This window comes from Podarcis pityusensis, assembly GCF_964106645.2.
Source record: "Podarcis pityusensis genome assembly, chromosome: 2".
Lineage (NCBI taxonomy): Eukaryota > Metazoa > Chordata > Lepidosauria > Squamata > Lacertidae > Podarcis > Podarcis pityusensis.
In genome coordinates, this window is record NC_138029.1 from 28,905,040 (window position 1) to 28,923,515 (window position 18,476).

Genomic DNA, 18,476 nt, shown 5'->3' on the forward strand with positions numbered 1-18,476 from the left:
AGCAGTTCAAAAGCACGTCAAAGTGCAAGTAGATAAAGAGGTACCGCTCCGACGGGAAGGTAAACGGCGTTTCCGTGCGCTGCTCTGGTTCGCCAGAAGCGGCTTAGTCATGCTGGCCACATGACCTGGAAGCTGTACGCCGGCTCCCTCGGCCAGTAAAGCGAGATGAGCGCCGCAACTCCAGAGTCGGTCACGACTGGACCTAATGGTCAGGAGTCCCTTTAGCTTTACCTATTGTTTCACAGAGGCCAGTGAGGGTTGTGGCTTGAGGAGAGCTCCAGATAGAAAAAGCTGGAGGGGAAAGAAGGGGTAAGTTCCCCCAGCAGAGCGACTTTTCCTCTTTCTGGAATAGCAGGAGAAGTTATGGTGGCGGTGGATCCTTCTTACAGGGAAAGTGCTGATTAAAAAAGAGGGAAGGTGTCAAAAGGTTTCTGGGAGATGATTTATAATGAAATGATAAAAATGTTGAAAAGGTCTTTTATATAAAAGGCCAGAATCCTTTCTTTTAGGAATAATGGGTTCAGATATACTTAAGAGATCAGAGAAATATTTATGCAACAACGGCAGCCCAAATGGTATCCGCTCATTAGTGGAAGGAGGGCACAGTACCAACAAAGGAGAAATGGCAGATGGAATTGATACAGAAGTGGTTAATTGATCTGGAGGAATAAGAGAGCAGGGAGAAAGAGTCGTTAAAGAAGACTGGAAAAAGTTTGTGGAATATTTGAAAAATTATCATAAGCAACTGCAAACAATGGTAGGACTAGAGTAAATCTAGCAGTAAAATAATGAATGTAGGGAAAAATGGTAGAGAAAGAATAAGGAATAATCAGAATAGGCAGCAGTAAAGGAAAATTGAAATGAACCATGGAAAGGGAAGGGGAGGGAAGTCAACAATTAAAGTGTGGTTTGTTTTTGTTTGATTTGTGCAGATTTGTAAAATTGAAAATGATAAATAATTTTTAAAAAGGGAAGGGGTGGGTGAAGTTTCCCCAGCACAGATACCCCTCGAAAGAAGCTTACCCAGGGTATTTTTTTCAGCTGGAATTTCCTGGAACTGATGGTGCCATTGCCATTCTAAGAGAACAAGGGAGGCGTTCATGGTGAGTTCTGGCACCTCTTTTTCTAGAAGATAAACCAGATAAAGGTTATCCATTACAAGGAGACTACCTATTGCACCATTAGCGCCGATGCAGGCTAGTACTGTGTGCTTATGTTGTGTGTGTCTGTGTATGAGGGATGCACCTTTGAGGGCAGGGGAGGCAAGTACACTAAACATACTGAACAGCAGTCAGTTGCCATTATTTTTTCCATTTCTTCCAGACTGCATAAGCTCTTTTGGCAGGCACTTGCCTCGTTTTTATTTCTTGTACTGCACTTCATACAATTTTAAGCACTTCACAAGGACTGTAAACAAAACATCCATGCTGTAGGAAACCCTTCACCTCCTGGGAGGGAAGGAGCCTGAGGCAGACCCAAGGACTGGAAGGGGGAAAGCTCTTGGTCCATAACTCTGCTTTAAATGCCAAGAAGGTCTCAGGTTCAATCCCTGGCAGGTAGGGCTGGGAAGGTAGCCTGTCAGCCCAGGTCAGTCAGTGTAGATCAGGCATAGGCAAACTCCAGCCCTCCAGATGTTTGGGACTACAATTCCCATAATCCTTGACCACTGGTCCTGTTAGCTAGGGATTATGGTAATTGTAGTCCCATACATCTGGCAGGCCGGAGTTTGCCTATGTGTAGGCAATACCGGTCTATCTGGCTCAGTGGGACGCGGGTGGCGCTGTGGTCTAAACCACCGAGCCTCTTGGGCTTGCCGATCAGAAGGTCGGCGGTTTGAATCCCCGCGATGGAGTGAGCTCCCGTTGCTCTGCCCCAGCTCCTACCAACCTAGCAGTTCGAAAGCATGCCAGTGCAAGTAGATAAATAGGTACCACTGCGGCGGGAAGATAAACAGCGTTTCCGTGCGCTCTGGTTTCCGTCACGGTGTTCCATTGCACCAGAAGCGGTTTAATCACTATGGCCACATGACCCGGAAAGCTGTCTGTGGACAAACGCCGGCTCCCTCGGCCTGAAAAGTGAGATGAGCATCGCAACCCCATAGTCGCCTTTGACTGGAACTAACCGTCCAGGGGTCCTTGATCTTTACGTTTGACGTGGCTCAGTATAAAGCAGCTATGCTACCTATCATTCAGAGCCCTGGATATTCATGATCGTGGCCTGGGCAGGATTCACTCCCCTTCCCATCTTCTCCTGCTTCTGTTTGTACCTTCATGTCACACAGCCACAGTCCTTTTTGTGGATTCTGCCAAAGCCTGCCTTCTAACCAACTGAACTGAGTCCCGGAGGACAGATGGGGCTGTAAAGAAACAGACTGCAAAGAGGACCATTATTCTGCTTCTGACTCCGGTAGAATGAAATGTTGACCACAAGCCTTCCGCTTACAAAGTCCTCGTGTACATGCAGCACCAGGCTGAAGGTGTTTTGAATAACTGCTCCAGTTTGGAGCTGTTTCTGCATGTTTTATTATGCCATGCATGTTCTGTGAAAAATGAAATACTTTTCTCTAGGGCTAGGCCACCCAGACCTTCTTCTTTGGATGGGGAAAATCACCCGGGCTCTGGGGTCTGAAGCAAGGGTGCTGCTTGGTGCTTAATGGACTCAGGGCACAGAAACCCCCATAAACACAAATCTACATATATTGTGCATGTATCAGATTTGTATTGATGCCTCTGGGCAAATCAAGATGGTGGATAGCTAAGGGTAGCAAATAAAGTATTGGGGGCGTATTTGGTTTGGGATGGCTTTTGGGGGAGTGAACTGCTTTTTCTGTATGAGTGTGTGTAGTTTTTTTTTACCTGGGTTCTTTTTTTGGGGGGGGGTCATTTGCACCACCTATTTTTCTTCTGTGAAATGGGTATTTTGTGATGCCTATGACAAAAGGGTTGTGGACCTTGCAGTAAACAACGCAAATATTTTTTGTTTGTTTAAAAGAAGTAGGAAAAGGGGGCAAGAGATCTGAGGTATGGCACAAGAACAGGGGTCTGGAATTTCCTGGAATACCCCCCCCACACACCACCTTATAACATGCCTGATCTGAAGGCACCTGATGTAGCAATTTTGCTGATGCTTAGTAGATCTTAGACCTGGGTAAAAGGTAAAGGAAGGACCCCTGGACAGTTAAGTCCAGTCAAGGGCGACTATGGGGTTGTGGCGCTCTTATTGCTTCAGGCTGAGGGAGCCGGCTTTCCAGGTCATGTGGCCAATGTGACTAAACCACTTCTGATGGAAACCAGAGCACACGGAAACGCCGTTTACCTTCCTGTCACAGTGGTACCTATTTATCTACTTGCACTGGTTTGCTTTTGAACTGTTAGGTTGGCAGGAGCTGGGACAGAGCAATGGGAGCTCACCCCATCACAGGGATTCAAATCGCCGACCTTCTGATCGGCAATCCCAAGAGGCTCAGTGGTTTAGACCACAGCGCCACCCGTGCTGGGCAGTGTCTGGATGACAGACTATCTGGAAACTGTAGTTTGTTAAGGATGCTGAGAATTGTACATCCCAAAGGAGTAAACTATAGTCCCCAGGATCCTTTGGGGGAATTCAAAGTGTGCTTTAAACATACGGGGCGTATGCAGTCTTGAGCTGTATTCAAGCATTCAAAAGAAAGTGTGAGGGATGTAAACTAGGGAGGCGGGGAGAGGAACAGACAGGCCAGGTCTCAGTGTCCTTGTGTGCACTGGGCATGCCTGCTCCACCCTGTGACTCTCCTGGAAGGAGCTATAGTCAATAGATGAATGAAGAGACTGCTGTGGTAGCCAAATCTCTCTCTCCGTGGGTTCAGATCCAGCACAAAAGCCCCATGCACCCTCTTTGTGGTGCAATGGGTCGGTGTGTCTGGCTGTTAACCGAAGGTTGGTGGTTCGAGCCCACCTAGGGATAGCTGTGGGCAGAATTCCTACATTGCGGGGGGTTGGTCTAGATGACCCTTGGGTCCCTTCCAACTCAACAATTCTATGATTCTCTCTGATGTGCAATAGGGAAATATACCCACTTTCCAAATTCAGGTGCATACTTTCCCAAAAGTACTTCCAGCAGCCTCTCCTCCTTCCAGGGAGCATGGCCGTAAACCTGCCAGCCTCTGGAAGTTTTGGACTACAAATCCCATCAGCACCGGCAGATGGGAGTTGTAGTCCAGAACATCCAGGGGCTGGAAGGTTGGTGAAGGCTCCCCTAAGCCAAGAAGTAGGTTATGTGAGAGTGGTCACTGTCGCTTTAATTGTGGTCAGCATCCTTTCCAAACCAAGCCAGAACAGTAGCCAGGGATATGCAGTCCATCCTTCCAGTCAGAATGCAAAAGGAAGCATTAGCACCCCCCACCCCACCCAATACATAACTTTGTGCAAGTTAATGGTTCTTGAGTTAGATATAAAAATGATGCAAATTGGGGGAGGGGAGTGGATGGTAGGGGAGGCTTTTGAAACAATAATTGAGTTAATGGAAGCTCAGCAAGTGCCTCGTTTTTTTGGGGGGGAGGCGTAATTGGTCGTTTTTGTCACTTGTGTCCATTTACAAACTTCGCTTTTCTTTTCTCTATTGATTTTTTCCCCCTTAACAAAGTGAGGCACTTAAAAGCAATTTCTGAAAGCCCCAAATGATTAATAAAACCCCATTTCCCTCTCTCATTAAAACAAAGGAATTAGAAGCTACCACTTGATTTGTTTAACAATCCTGCAAAAAGTTCACCGGAAGCTGTTCACAATGGCTGATTCCTTGTTGTAGTAATGGATCAAGGATTTATTTTCAATTTTTTTGAAAAAAAACAAAACCCTTCAGAATGAGACAATGAGAGGGACAGCTCTCTTTGTTGAGAGGAAAGCATGGACTGTGTTGGGTCAATGTACCTCCTTGCTAAAGGAATCAATGATCAGGATTTTTAGTCATCTCTCTCTCTCTCTCTCTCTCCCCCTAGCCAAAGACACTGGTGTCTCTGAGACAGATGCCTGGGTTTATACCTTTCCCTTGTTTCCAGTCTCTGTTCAATACACAGCCAGGAACAGTGAGATTTTGGAGCTGCTATACTATTCAGCTGCTGGTCTGTCTTAGAACAGTATTTTCTCATCTGACTAGCAATAGTTTTCCAAGGGCTCACACAGGGCCATTCGATTGTGTGTGTGTGTGTGTGTGTGTGTGTGTGTGAGTGAGAGAGAGAGAATGAATAGGGGCCCCCATCCAGGACCCCATATTTTCACAGGCCCTATGCGTGGCTGCAGTGGCCATGATGAAGATCTCCAGCTCTTCCCTTGCTAGAGCAAGGCAGGGAATGAGGAAGTGAAGGGCCTTGCGGGTGTTGGCACCACTAAAGCAGCAGCAAAAGGGGGGGAAGTAAGCAGGGAGGAGAGGCTGCAGCTGCTAAACTGGTGCAAAACAAAACAACAACAATAAAAAGTAAGCTGGAGGAGAGGAAGAGAAAGGGTTGTTGCCATCACCAAGGAGGAGTGAGAATTCCCAGGGAAATACTGAATGTCTGATGTGAGAGGACCCTGAAAAATGAGGAGGGGAGGGAATGGAACGGAATGGAATATCCTAGAAGAGGGCATGACTGGCTGGATTATTGAACAGCAGCACTCCCCAACCCACCTTGCAACACTTTGCTGCAGTTCCACTGGTCCTGTTACAATTCTGTTGGTGGGAGACTCTTTATGCTGTGTGTATGGAGGTCCTGGGCGATGGCAAGACCCCCCTCTTGGTCTCACTGATGCGGTCCAAAGGAAAGCAGAGCAATACGTTTGACACATAGGTGTAGCCGGGGGGGGGGGGAGCTGCCCTCCCCCAAATCAATCAAGTAAATAAATAAAAATACTCAACTAACTGAGGTTCTGCCCCCCCCAACATGAAGCCTGCCCCCCCAACATAAATCCTGGCTACGCCCATGGTTTTGCACCAGCTTGGCTGCTGGAGCTGTAGGAAGGAGATGTAAATAATAATAATAATAGTAATAATAATAGTAATAATAGTAGTAGTAATAATAATAATTTATTATTTATACCTTGCCCATCTGGCTGGGTTTCCCCAGCCACTCCAACCATCTTAGGGACTCCATTCTGGATTTGTGTAGAGTTTCCTCCTTAGCCCTTTCTTCTCCTGGATGGGTTACCTACCTTCCCAGGCTGACAAGCCCCACCTGCCCCTTGCTTCCCTCTACAGCACGTGCAAAAACTGCCTTCTTGACCGTTGGATCCAGTCTTCCTCGCCCAAGCCTGTCTTTGCATGCAGCGGAATACACACGGCACAGCGGGAACAAAGTTACTTATTCATACACCTGGAGAGGTTGCTCTTCCAGAATAAGTATCTGGGGAGATGATACCTAGAAGAGGATTGCGGGGAGGGGAGGGAGGAAACATCTCTAAAGAGACCACAGAATCAATTTTCTAAAAAGAAAGCAGAAAAGAAAGCAGGGATGATGAGTGATGCATTAGGCTGGTTCTCTCCCTCAGGATGTTTTCACTGTGAGGCCTGGGAACTGAAGTAATACAAAGGATTCCAGTAACGGTCAAGTCCACCCTTATCACCTTGCAGGGAACTTGCATCCAGCTGAGGAGGAGTGAAGTTTTACAAGGCCAGGTGGGTTCCTTTGCGTGGTGAGGCCCCAGACCCCCTAGCTCCCCCCGAAATAAATACACAAATACAAGTATGTTGGGTTAATGGGATAAACAAGGCCACAACTTTATTGGTTACAGATGTGAGCGGTTTGGCTTTGGCAATTGGGTGAAGCAAGACGATATCCTGACTCCTGCCCAACTGCAGGAAGTTTCTTAAGGGTCGATGTACATCAATTGAGCTCCCCCAGGGTCGCCACTGGGGTCGTGGCATGGCCCTAGCCCATGCCAGGAACCACACACCCAGGTCCCTTTAACGGGATACCCTTAGTGTGGAGGAGCAGGCAGAAGAACAACCTCCCATAATGAGGCTAACCTTACAAAGTTGTGACGATTGCTACTAGGTAGGCAAAAATCAAATGGCTAGTGCCAATTTTGCCAAATGGAAAAATTCCTAGTCAGCCCTGACAACCAGGCGACTGACATAAGTCATAGCAAGGCCATAGTCAATCCACGCAAGAAAAGAGGATGGGTGGGCTGCGAAATCCCACGAATGGAGACAAAAGGAGGCCATATACTTACCAGACGGTGTCATATGCTGCCAGGTGTTTCAACTTCGAAAGCAAAAATGGGAGTGTTCTCTCCCTTTCTTCCATGGCTGCCCTGGTTTTATTTCAAGCCGTGACTGGAAAGACTCTTGCTGAAAGTGGGGCTTTATTGTTGTTGTTCATTAAATTGGTATACTGCCCTATACCCACAGGTCTCAGGGCAGTTACGACATAAGATCACAACATAAGAAAACAAAATATATAATAAAACAAAGACAACTAAATAACCCTCCCCCCTTTCCACAACACGTTTTTGAAAGGGCATTGGGTGTCAATCAACCAAAGGCCTGGTTACAGAGGGATGTTTTTGCCTGGCGCCTAAAGGTGTATAATCAAGGCACTCTTTTTTATTAATTGTGATGAGGAATTGGGGTTTGCTATCAGAGAGGGAGTCTGAGGAATGTCTACCACATCCAAGGAAGGCAGTGGGCATGTGAATTAGCCGCTCACGACCAGAAAAATAACAATGCAGGACACTTTCAAAATTGGGATAGGTGGTATTTGACTTTGATTCCAGCTCCAGTAGCTGTGGCTCTTATTAAAAGGTATGCATTTATTAAAGAGTGATGATGACCTACTGCTGAGGCTGGGAAGAAAATCAAAAGACCTGATTTGGGTGGGAGAGAAAGGCGTTCTCAGAAGACTTTGAAAACTGGCGATGTCTCAGCGGACGAAAAAGTGTGCCAAGCTGAAGAAAGACACAAGAAGTTGCTTATGCCAGGTCAGTCTATTTGCCCATCTAGCCCAGTATTGTCTGCTCTGACCACCAGCAGTCCTTCAGGCTCCAAGGCAGACATTTCCCCCATTGCCTAACTGGAGACACTGGGAACTGAGCCTGGAAAGCCTGGGTAGAGTAAAGCATGTGCCCAACACTTAGCTATGTCTCCTTCCACAACAAGGATCCTCCCACAATAGTTTTTAAGAGAGCTTAAAGTAATTTGAGAGAGGCATCACTTTTTATGGTATACCTACGTCTCACTGTCACATCTGGCCAGACAGGTATTTGTGGGTATTCGAAAGTTAGTTAGTTTGTTTAACAACAACAACAACAACAACAACAACAACCAAGCCGAATCAGAGGGGGCACAAGAATGCCTGTATTCTATACTGCAAGTACCATTCCTGTCTTCCACTCTGTTAGGGTGAAGATAGATGTAATATAAATAGAGAAGCCACAGCAGATTCTTCACCTGCAATGTGAGCTTAGTTATTCAGTTTACATGCCAGACACCAGTGAGTCAGACACTGGTTCAGCCATCAGTCTTGCTTCAGGTGGACTGTCTAACCTTTAAAAAATATTTAATGTATCACCTGTATGTAGGGCTGCCAAACGTCTGGATTTTCCCGGACATCACCAGCAATTGATGATGGAACTGAAGGCAGAATTGACGTCCGGGGTGTGTGTGTTATGAGTTAATCATTGCCTTTTTTAAAAGGTTAAGAAAGAATGTTTCATGAATAGATACATTCTATTTCTAAAAGAACTGCAAACCGTTTCTAAAACAGTTACAAACTATTTTTAAAAGAATTGCAAAACTGTTTTGGAAATAGGGGGAATGGCGTTGTGATGACACAAGTGCTAGCCAATAGGTGCCCTCTACAGGCAGCTCCACATCATGCTGAAAACTCACACAACCCTTTTTTAAAAAGAAGAGCTTGTTTCCACATGAAAATAGTACGTTGAACTAGTAAAACTGCCTCTAACACTCTCACAATGGCATGTTGCTTGTGTTATGTCACAAGAAATATCTCTTGTTGGCATTGGGAAATATGGGGATGTTCCCTCCCTGTGCATACATAGTAATTTTGAAATGGCTCTTGATGCAAAGCAGTTGCTTTAATTTAGTTTCAATTTCCATTCTGTTGGTTGGAAGTTATGTTTGTAGTTATGCCCAGACTGAAATCAGCAGAAGCCTTTTCCTTTTGGCTCAACTCTTCTTCTAGGGGGTGTTTGTGGGATTATTAGAGTAAAAAGGTATTCTCTTGTTTCAGTCTCAGGAATGGAGGCAGAGAGAGATGGGATACTGTGTGATAATGTATATGCATGAGATTAGTGGGTGTACAAACAGGATATATACATACATATGAGTTATATACACTGACACAAGTAAGGATTGGGTGCATGTTTGTGGTCAACTATACATGCACAATAATCTGGTTTGGGGGAGTGAAACACAATTGCTGCCATTTCGGATTTTGTGCCGTCCCTGATATAAAGCCTTTATTTGTTATGTCGCATTGATGCCGATGTGCCCCACGGCCAGGATGGATCTGTGGGCCACTCCTAAGGGGGCCCCTGCACCAGGGCAATCTAGATGGACTTTATTTATATCTATAAGATTTTGCAGACTTTGGCTATAAACTGGGGCCCTACCAAAAAAAAATTCAAGTTGCGCCCCACTGCTTCAAATTGGGCCCCACTGGCTAGCCCTGAGTCTAATAGTTGCTGGGCCCCAGTTGTCCTGCCCTCGCATGAAGTCTTGGGTTTGCAATTTTGGGAGAGGGGAGACTGGCCGCTAGGGAGTATTAGGGCTGGTGAGGCCCCCTAGATTTAGAAGCCCTAGGCTTCAGCCTACTTAGCCTATACATAAATCCGGCACTGTTGCCAGTTCGAATCCCTGTCACGGAGTGAGCTCCTGTTGCTGTGTCCCAGCGCCTGCCAACCTATCAGTTCGAAAGCACGCAAGTGCAAGGAGATGAATAGGTACCACTGTGGCGGGAAGGTAAACGGCATTTCCGTGCGCTCTGGTTTCCGTCACAGTGTCCTGTTGCGCCAGAAGTTTAGTCATGCTGGCCACCTGACCCGGAAAGCTGTCTGTGGACAAACGCCGGCTGCCTCGACCTGAAAGCGAGATGAGCGCCGCAACCCCATAGTCGCCTTTGACTGGACTTAACCATCAGGGGTCCTTTACCTTTACCTTATACCTATAGTGGCTGGGGCAAGCCAGTCAGATGGGTGGGGTACAAATAAAACAACTATTATTATTATTATTATTATTATTATTATTTGCATGCACCCCTTTGGAGAGGTGAGGTTAGTGGGCAGAATCAGGTTAGAATATGATATATTAGGGTTGGAGCCTACCTAGCCTCTGGAGTTCACTGCCTTTGAAGACTTCAGACTTTCATTTCTTTACATAACACAGTTTCATCTGTCAGATTGCAAAATACTGGATGGTTGGCCGCTTTGCAGAATGCCTGTAACATTTGCAGGCTGCTTTACTTGGGAGGTAGCCGTGTTTCCAGTGAGGCTTCCTTCCCAGATCTGGCTTCCAGAGAGGCCTCTGCTAAACCCAACCGTGGGACCCACTCCATACCTTAATGCAGCTGCCCATGTTTGGCATTGGGCACAAATGAACTGAGTGAGGAAGGAGTAGTGAGCCACCACTGGAGCAGGGTTGCGCACACAGGAGTGTGGCACCGGCTGAGGCGTGGGAGACATTTATTCAGTAGCTCGGGGCTGATTAGTTGCAGGTGAGCAGATGCCACGTGGTTTGGATTTCGGCGAGGTTCGGGAGCAGGCGATTGGAAACACATTGTTTGGCAGAGCCGGCTGGCTCATTGGGGAAGGGCGTGTGATCCAGCTAAGGCCCAAGGCATCTTCCACATGTCGGAACAGGAGAGGCTATGAGAATCGCAGAGCAAGACAAAAGCACAGGTCATCAAGGCCAGGCCCTGACCTTTGGGGCTGAATGCATCAGCCAGCCAGCAAGCCACAGATCGACTCCTTCAGTCCAGAGCTGAATGGGGAAAGGCTGCAGCTCAGTGGCAGTGTCTGCATTGTATGCAGGTTCAATCCCTGGCATCTCCAGGTAGGGCTAAGAAGAGACCTTTTGGCTTAAGGGCTATAGAGCCACTGCCAATTAGTGCAGACAATACGGACTTACATTTCTGCCGTCATACAGCAAGTGTGCTACAGAAAGGACTCCTTGCAGAACAAAGAGCTCCAGGTAAGAGTCGGGCTGCACTTGGGCTTTGTGTAGAATGGATAGTCACTAAGAGCAGGACTTGGGAGGTTCCCAGGAGGGATGGAGGAGAAATTTTATTCAGTTCACATTTAAAGGCGAACCAGTCAAATCTGCACTTTCTGTAACAGCACGAGAACCAAAGTACAGTCATCCTTTGGAATTGGCACTTGTCTACAACCAAGCTTTACAAAAATGCGTAAATCAGGGGAAAGTTCACAGAAAAAAATGAATATATTTTTGAGATTGACATACAAAGATGCGTTGTATTCAAGGAAATTGCTTGCGAAAATGTGTACATTAGTCCAAACTGCATACAAACGTGTTTATTAGAAGAAATTGGTACCAAAATGATGAATTTTTGTGAGGATCTTTTAAAAAAACGCTGCAGAGTTGTGGAGAACTGAAGATTGGAAGAATGAGAAAGTGATAGGCACGGGCAAATTCCCTGCCTCTCATCCACCAACTCTTTATCTGGCCTTTTGGGGCAGGTTGATTGCTCTCAGCCTCTGCCCTGCATCTTCATTATTTTGATGAAAATAATAACACCACTGCCTTGCCTTATAGGACACTGTCAGAAGCTACCAAGATAACACCTGCAAAATACAGTGGTACCTCGGGTTACATATGCTTCAGGTTACAGACTCCGCTAACCCAGAAATAGTACCTCGGGTTAAGAACTTTGCTTCAGTATGAGAACAGAAATCGTGCTCCGGCAGCGCGGCAGCAGCAGAAGGCCCCATTAGCTAAAGTGGTGCTTCAGGTTAAGAACAGTTTCAGGTTAAGAACAGACCTCCAGAACGAATTAAGTACTTAACCGGAGGTACCACTGTACTTAAAAAACTCAGAAGTGTTTTATTCATGCTAAGTAGGGTGATGACGATGCTTAAAAGGGAAGGGAAAGCACATCATTGTTATTAGTTTTATCGATGCCCATCTGAAAAATTTGTGCAAATCGCCGTTGTTGAGGGAGTGGAGGGCAGCCATTTTGTGCTGCTGGGTTGGGGTGTGTGTGGGAGAGGGAGGGGGGAATTTGTGGAAACCACAGGTGTTTAATTTGTTGTCCACCTTCAACTACAACCAGTGCTTTTTTTCTTTAAAAAAATGTTTAGGGGTACTCTCATTTTGACTCAAAAAAAAAATCACCATTTTATAGTTCAAATCAGGAAAGATAAATACAGTAAATGGACAAAAGTACGAAGATTCACAAAATGTTTAGGGGTATGTGTATCCCTGCACCCCCCAGAAAAAAACAACAACACTGACTACAATTATCATCATCCCTGCTGGATGGTCAGGCAAGCTGGGGGTGAGGGTTTGGGAGATCAACCACCTCTGGAGCGCCACAACTGAGGCACCTCTGGTGTAAAGTGTGTTCAACATGTGCACTGTTATGTATTCAGTGGTCTGTGTTTGCCTGAGCTTGAGTCTGGACTCAGGATTCTGAGCCCCTGTGTTCTGATATCCAATCACAGAACATTTCAGGATTTGGGCCTCTGCCATTGGCCCTTAAACTCTGAGTTATGATTCGCAGCTTAGAAGTTAAGACAGCCAATCATGTTGGGAGTGGGAGTGGCCCAGGCCTTCAGAAATATATATAAGCAGTTGCTTTGCCCCTGTTGTCAAGTTCTGTTAGTTCAATAAAAGCTCTTGCTGTTATCACTGTGTCTTGCCTCGTAGGGACCCACCTACTCTTCATGCACGACCGTGTATGCGTGTGGCACCGGGAAGTAATTAAATAAATCAATTCAAACTGTGGGTTTTTTAAAAAGGGTTTCCAGAGGTTTAGAGGGTGTTTACAGGCTTTTTAGATGCTATTCCCCACTACACACAATTTCATGTATACATGCAGTACCCAGGAACACTTACCCTGCATAAGTGGGGAAGATGCCTTTATTTGTGTAAGTTTAGACCTCTGGCAATAGTAATCTCTCTGCCTCCCTCTCCCTCTCTCTCGGCAGCCAATGGAATGGAAATAAAGAGAGAGAGTAAGGGGTGGCTTCACCCAATTTTGACTTTGGCTCTGACCACATCTGGTCTGCAGTCCACCTTCCTAGAGAGTGTGATCCTCAATAGTAAATAAATAAATAAGCCACTGTCACAGAGTGGAATATAAACCAAAAACATAAACAACCAGGTACAATATTTAACCGATTGCAATATTGTAAGCTCTAAAAAGGATACCCTCCAATGAATTGGGTAGCATATTTAAAATGTTAACATTATTTTTAGAAGCACGGTAAACAGTATTAGAAGATTAGAGCGGTTCCCCTCCCCCATATGTAAATGCATGCACATTTAATCAATCAGTCAACCGGCACTCATGCACTTAATCAGTTTTGATTTTTTTTCTAATTGTGTGACAGCACCAGTAAACAAATAAAGGAGCTGCACTTGGGGGTGGGCACAAATTTGTGGGCAAACAGGAGTAGGCATTACTAATAGAGATGATGTCATGAGATGGTGTCATACCTACAAAGGCTGCCCTCAAAACCTTGGTCAAAGATATCATAACTATTGGCCTCAACCTTTTCCAGAACACTGAGTGAATGACTCATTGCCCCACACAGCATCCTTCCTGCTCCATCCCAGATATTCCAGACATCTCATATGCAGAAAGAACCCCAGTTGCAGGTAGGCTGCATGTATTTATGGGCACATAGGCTAGATTGGCCCAGACCGTTTTTGGTGTGGCTCTTTTGCACTCCATGAAACCCAGAATATGCAAAGGAGAAGGGCAGAGCAACCAATAAATATCCAATATCAGGTTTGCTAGGTTTGAGAAGTAGCAAGTGGGGCAGAGATGCTGAGGACTGGGATAATGGCTGATGGGTTGACTTGGAAAGCTAATAAGAAAATACAAGAAAAGCCCTGGGTTGTGGTTGTTATTTCCTCATACACCCCTAATTTTGAGCTGATTTGGAAGCCTTTTTTGGCTAAGAACTTTGGCAAAAATTATTTCAACAAAATATATAAAATCAGCTCTGTACACAGCCGTCTCTGAAAAGGGGGAGTGGCCATGTGATTGACACAACATCCAGCCAATCCATGCTCAGTACAGCCAGTTCCTGCTAAAAAACAGATGAATCGGTTTCCCCCCAGCTTGATCTGTGGAAGAAGGCTGTACATGTGCCCTTAATGCTGTGATTATGATTCCACAGTGGCCTCACTGCTGTTATTAAATATGTCTTCATGCATTCTGAGTCATTAAGTGACTCCACATGAGCTGACTTTCTCTGTGACGCTACTGTCAGTGGCAGGACCTGAGTGTCCATTTTGCCATTTGCAACAGGTGGCAATAAAGTTTTTGACTAGACTATCGGCTGATCTTTGATTCCATTCTTCCTGGACTTTCAAAATGCTTGGCTGAGCCTAGAGCATCAGTGGTGAAGGCAGGAGAAATCAGTTCATCTCCTACAAAAACAAGAACTAGATCGCGTTTCATCTTTTACCTCCTTCTCTTTGCTGTTTAGTTTAGTTGCAGGACAGGTAAGGAATGGAATGACAGTACTTTCATGGGGTACGCAGTGCAATTACAGAACACTAGAGACTGAATGAAAGAAGAGGTAACTTGAATGGATTGCTAGGTCCAGGAAGAGAGATGCTCAAAGGGAAGGAGGAGGCCCAAGGAGAAACTGTATAGGATACCAAAAGAGGGAGTATCCTTCTAGCTAGGAGTCCTGGAAATGCTTAGAACTGGATAGCATGAGATTGGCTGGATGGTTCCATCAGTTATTCAAATATCCTTAATTTTCTCTTCTACTAATGCCTCCAGAGGCTCTGCCTCACCTTCCCAGCCAGTGGAGGTGTTGAAGAAGCCACGATGCTACCTAATATTTAAAAGCTTTCAATTATTTTAATCCATCGGAAGCTACCCTAGAGAATTCCTGTCAGCAGGAGAGAAAAAATGTGATAAATGAGCCTCTGCCTATTATGAGATTATACTGTTTATCCAGTTTTCAAGTTAATGTTAAGAGCAATTATGCCCGCATCTCGGGTGCTTTGGGGAGCCTTGTCTCTGAGGTCCCTGAGGATGGTTCCTTAGGATCCTTGTTGAAAGGCTAGGTCAGATTTCACCTTTTCCACCACATCTTCTTTCCTGTTCACTTTCTCTGTCTAATTCCAGGTGGGACTTTGCTCACGTTTCCATCCACTCACCAGCCCCTATAAAACAGAAGGAGTTAGACCCAGACGAAGTTTCTTGATGGAATCTCTGGCATTCCTGAAAAACCTGGTGGGAAACCAATTGCTACAACATGCCCTCCGAAATGGACTGGTGGTTTGAATCCAGAATCCTGCACCTGTCCCTTCTCTCGGATGAAAAGTGTGCATCTAGGCTTCAGTTCCATATTTGTACATTTTTGCAGAGGCATACCTAGACTCACTTGTGCCCTTGGCAAGGAGATGTATCGGCGCCTCTGAAGCTCCGAAGCAAGACCATGGACAAGAAACTCAGAAAGTTTGCTTTTGTTTTCTTCCATCTTGCCACCCACAAAACAAATGTTTGTGTTAATTTATGTTTCAGTTTATGTGCACGTTTATGATATTGTTTTCTTACATTATCTGCTCTGTTAACACTTAATTGAAAACCCCAATAAACATTTCTTTAAAGGGGAATTAGGCAAGTTGATGGAAGATAAAGCTGAATCGTAGGGTTGGAAGGGACCCTGAAGATCTTTGAGTCCAACCACCTGCAATGCAAGATGTCCCTTATGGGGATCGAACTTGCAACCTTGGTGTTATCCATACCACACTCTAACCAACTGAGCTATCAAGGGCTGCTTAGCCATGATGCCTATATGTTACCTATAGGACAAGAGGCAGCATGTACCCAGATGCCAGCACATCAGAACACAATTGGAGAATGCTCTGGCACTCATGTTTTTCTCATGAGCTTCTTGGAGGCATATGGTTGGCTACTGTGCGAAACAGGACCAGGTCGGCCTTGGGTCTGATCCAGCTGCAGGGCTCTTCTTGTGAGCTTATGGGGTTTTGCAGAATTCTTCTATACAGTGGTACCTTTGTTTTCGAACTTAATCCATTCCAGAAGACAGTTCAAGTTCCGAAACATTCGCAAATTGAAGACTCAGTACGTAAGCCTCAAAATGGAAAACTCAATACGGAAGCCGCTTTTCATGTTCGACTTTTGAGGCGCATTTGAAAACCGAAGCATTTACTTCCGGGTTTACAGCATTCGAAAACCGAAATGTTTGTCAACAGAGACGTTCGAAAACCGAGGTATGACTGTATAATGCTTCAGGTTAAGGATCAATACATGAGAAGCAGCAGATCCCAGACTCCTCTCCAGAGCGGGGAAATTTGTGATCCAAGAGTGACACAAACACAGTCTTCCCAAAACTGCCTTCCTCTCAGGATGAGCTTACACATGCTTATTCATCACTCGATAGCGGCAAAATCAAGTGATGACCTACGAATGCGAAGCAGCCATCTCAGATCAAACATCACAGCCAGAGTGCTTTCATGCTGTCTGACATCACCTATTTAAATAGAGTCAGTTACTCGGTCATCTGAAAGTCACTGAATGATGAGATATCAGGTGATATATGCTCATCTGCGAACCAGCCCTAAGAAGACTTTCCAGAGTCCAAGCAATCTTTCAACCACTTTGTGGGCTCAGCTAGACATCCCTTTGTGTAGCTGTCCATCTGGGCAAGCATATTTGTCCCTGTTGACGGTGTGGGTCCAAAGCAGTATGGTGCAGTCAGGTTCCCATTGTCTTGTTTAATTGTCCTGGTTACATGCCCGGATGCAGGAGATCTTTGTCGTTCAGAGTAAGCCTTATTATGCAGGGTTCCAGCTTCTTCGCCTTTTTAAGGGAACATTTAATTTTCAGCCCCATTGATGTCCTCAGGAAATCTGGCATTCTCTACACTTGGCATCCTGCAGGCCTGCTGCTTCCTAGAGGAGGGCTGCCTTTGTAAAACGACGGGGCCCAGGTTTATGCCCTCCAACATTTCTCTGATGAAAATAGGGACATCCTATTCCATAATAATAACAACAATAATTTTGTTATTTATGCCCCGCCCATCTGACTGGGTTGCCCCAGCCACTCTGGGTGGCTTCCAACACATATAAAAACATAATAAAACATTAAACATTAAAAAACTTCTCCTAGACAGGGCTGCCTTCAGATGTCATCCGAAGGTTGTATAGTTCCTTATCTTCTTGGCTCAAGGGTCACACAATTCCATACCCTCCGACATTTCTTTGATGAAAATAGGGGCATCCTAAGGAAAAGCGGGACATTCCGAGATGAAACCAGAAACCGGGTTGACTTCTGTAAATCTGGGACTGTCCCTGGAAAATAGGGACACTTGGAGGGTATGTGCCAAGAGTCAGGAGCAAAGCAAGTACCTTAACTGCACACAGGTTTCATTGGTCCCCTGTATTCAATTACTGTAGTAGCCCTCCCCTTTCAGGGTAAGCGACAAATCCATGTACCAGACCAGTCATATATTGTCCCTTTCAGATTCTTCTTGCCAGCTGTGCCATCCATCTCCTTTTTTGACTTTAAGATACTCCGAAGACCCCTGCAGTTAAGACTCCTCCTTCTCAAACTACAGTGGTACCTCTGGTTAAGAACTTAATTTGTTCTGGAGGTCCGTTCTTAACCTGAACATGTTCTTAGCCTGCGGTACCACTTTAGCTAATGGGGCCTCCCGCTGCCGCGTGATTTCTGTTCTCATCCTGAGGTAAAGTTCTTAACCCGAGGTACTATTTCTGGGTTAGCGGAGTCTGTAACCTGAAGCGTCCGTAACCCGAGGTACCACTGTACACAGAAAAAGGCCCTTGCAAAGAGTTCTTGTCTCTCACAAACGTCGCTCATGGGAGAGGTACGAAGCTACCCTATCTGCCCCACAGGCCGGTGTCTGGACCGAGTGCTGTTCAGAGGTTTAATGCAACCCTTAAGAAATGCTCCAGAGGTTTCACTGTGTCTTCTTTTTTTATGAGCTCAATAAGCAAGCCCTTTATGGAAGGGATGTGAGGAATATCCACAGAAATGTCTGCTCACGCAAGAATGGCCCTTCACACTCTGCCACCCAGTTGGGGGAAGCGGGTGGAGATAGGGCTGCGGAGGCAACGTCATAATTTCAAACAAACAAGGAATAAAACAGGGCAGAACACCCTGACCTCTGGCAATAAAATCCGCAGCTGGGTATTGGGGTGGGGTGGGGGCTTAAAGACGCAGGCCTTGGAGCAAAACGTGTGGGAGAGCCTGTGAAACGTAATTACCATCCGTGGACAGATACATTCTGGAAGAAATCGAAAATATTTATTGCTGG

General features: G+C 45.7%; 1 long non-coding RNA gene across 2 annotated transcripts in view; it reads left to right on the forward strand.

Annotated features, from left to right (window-relative positions):
• Positions 1–10,264: 10,264 nt before the first annotated feature.
• LOC308471234 overlaps positions 10,265–18,476 on the forward strand; it is a 61,230-nt gene continuing 53,018 nt past the window's right edge. For both annotated transcript variants that reach the window (XR_013982823.1, XR_013982824.1), the window contains exon 1: positions 10,265–11,157. This is a non-coding gene — a long non-coding RNA (uncharacterized lncRNA). The remainder of the gene's footprint in view (positions 11,158–18,476) is intronic.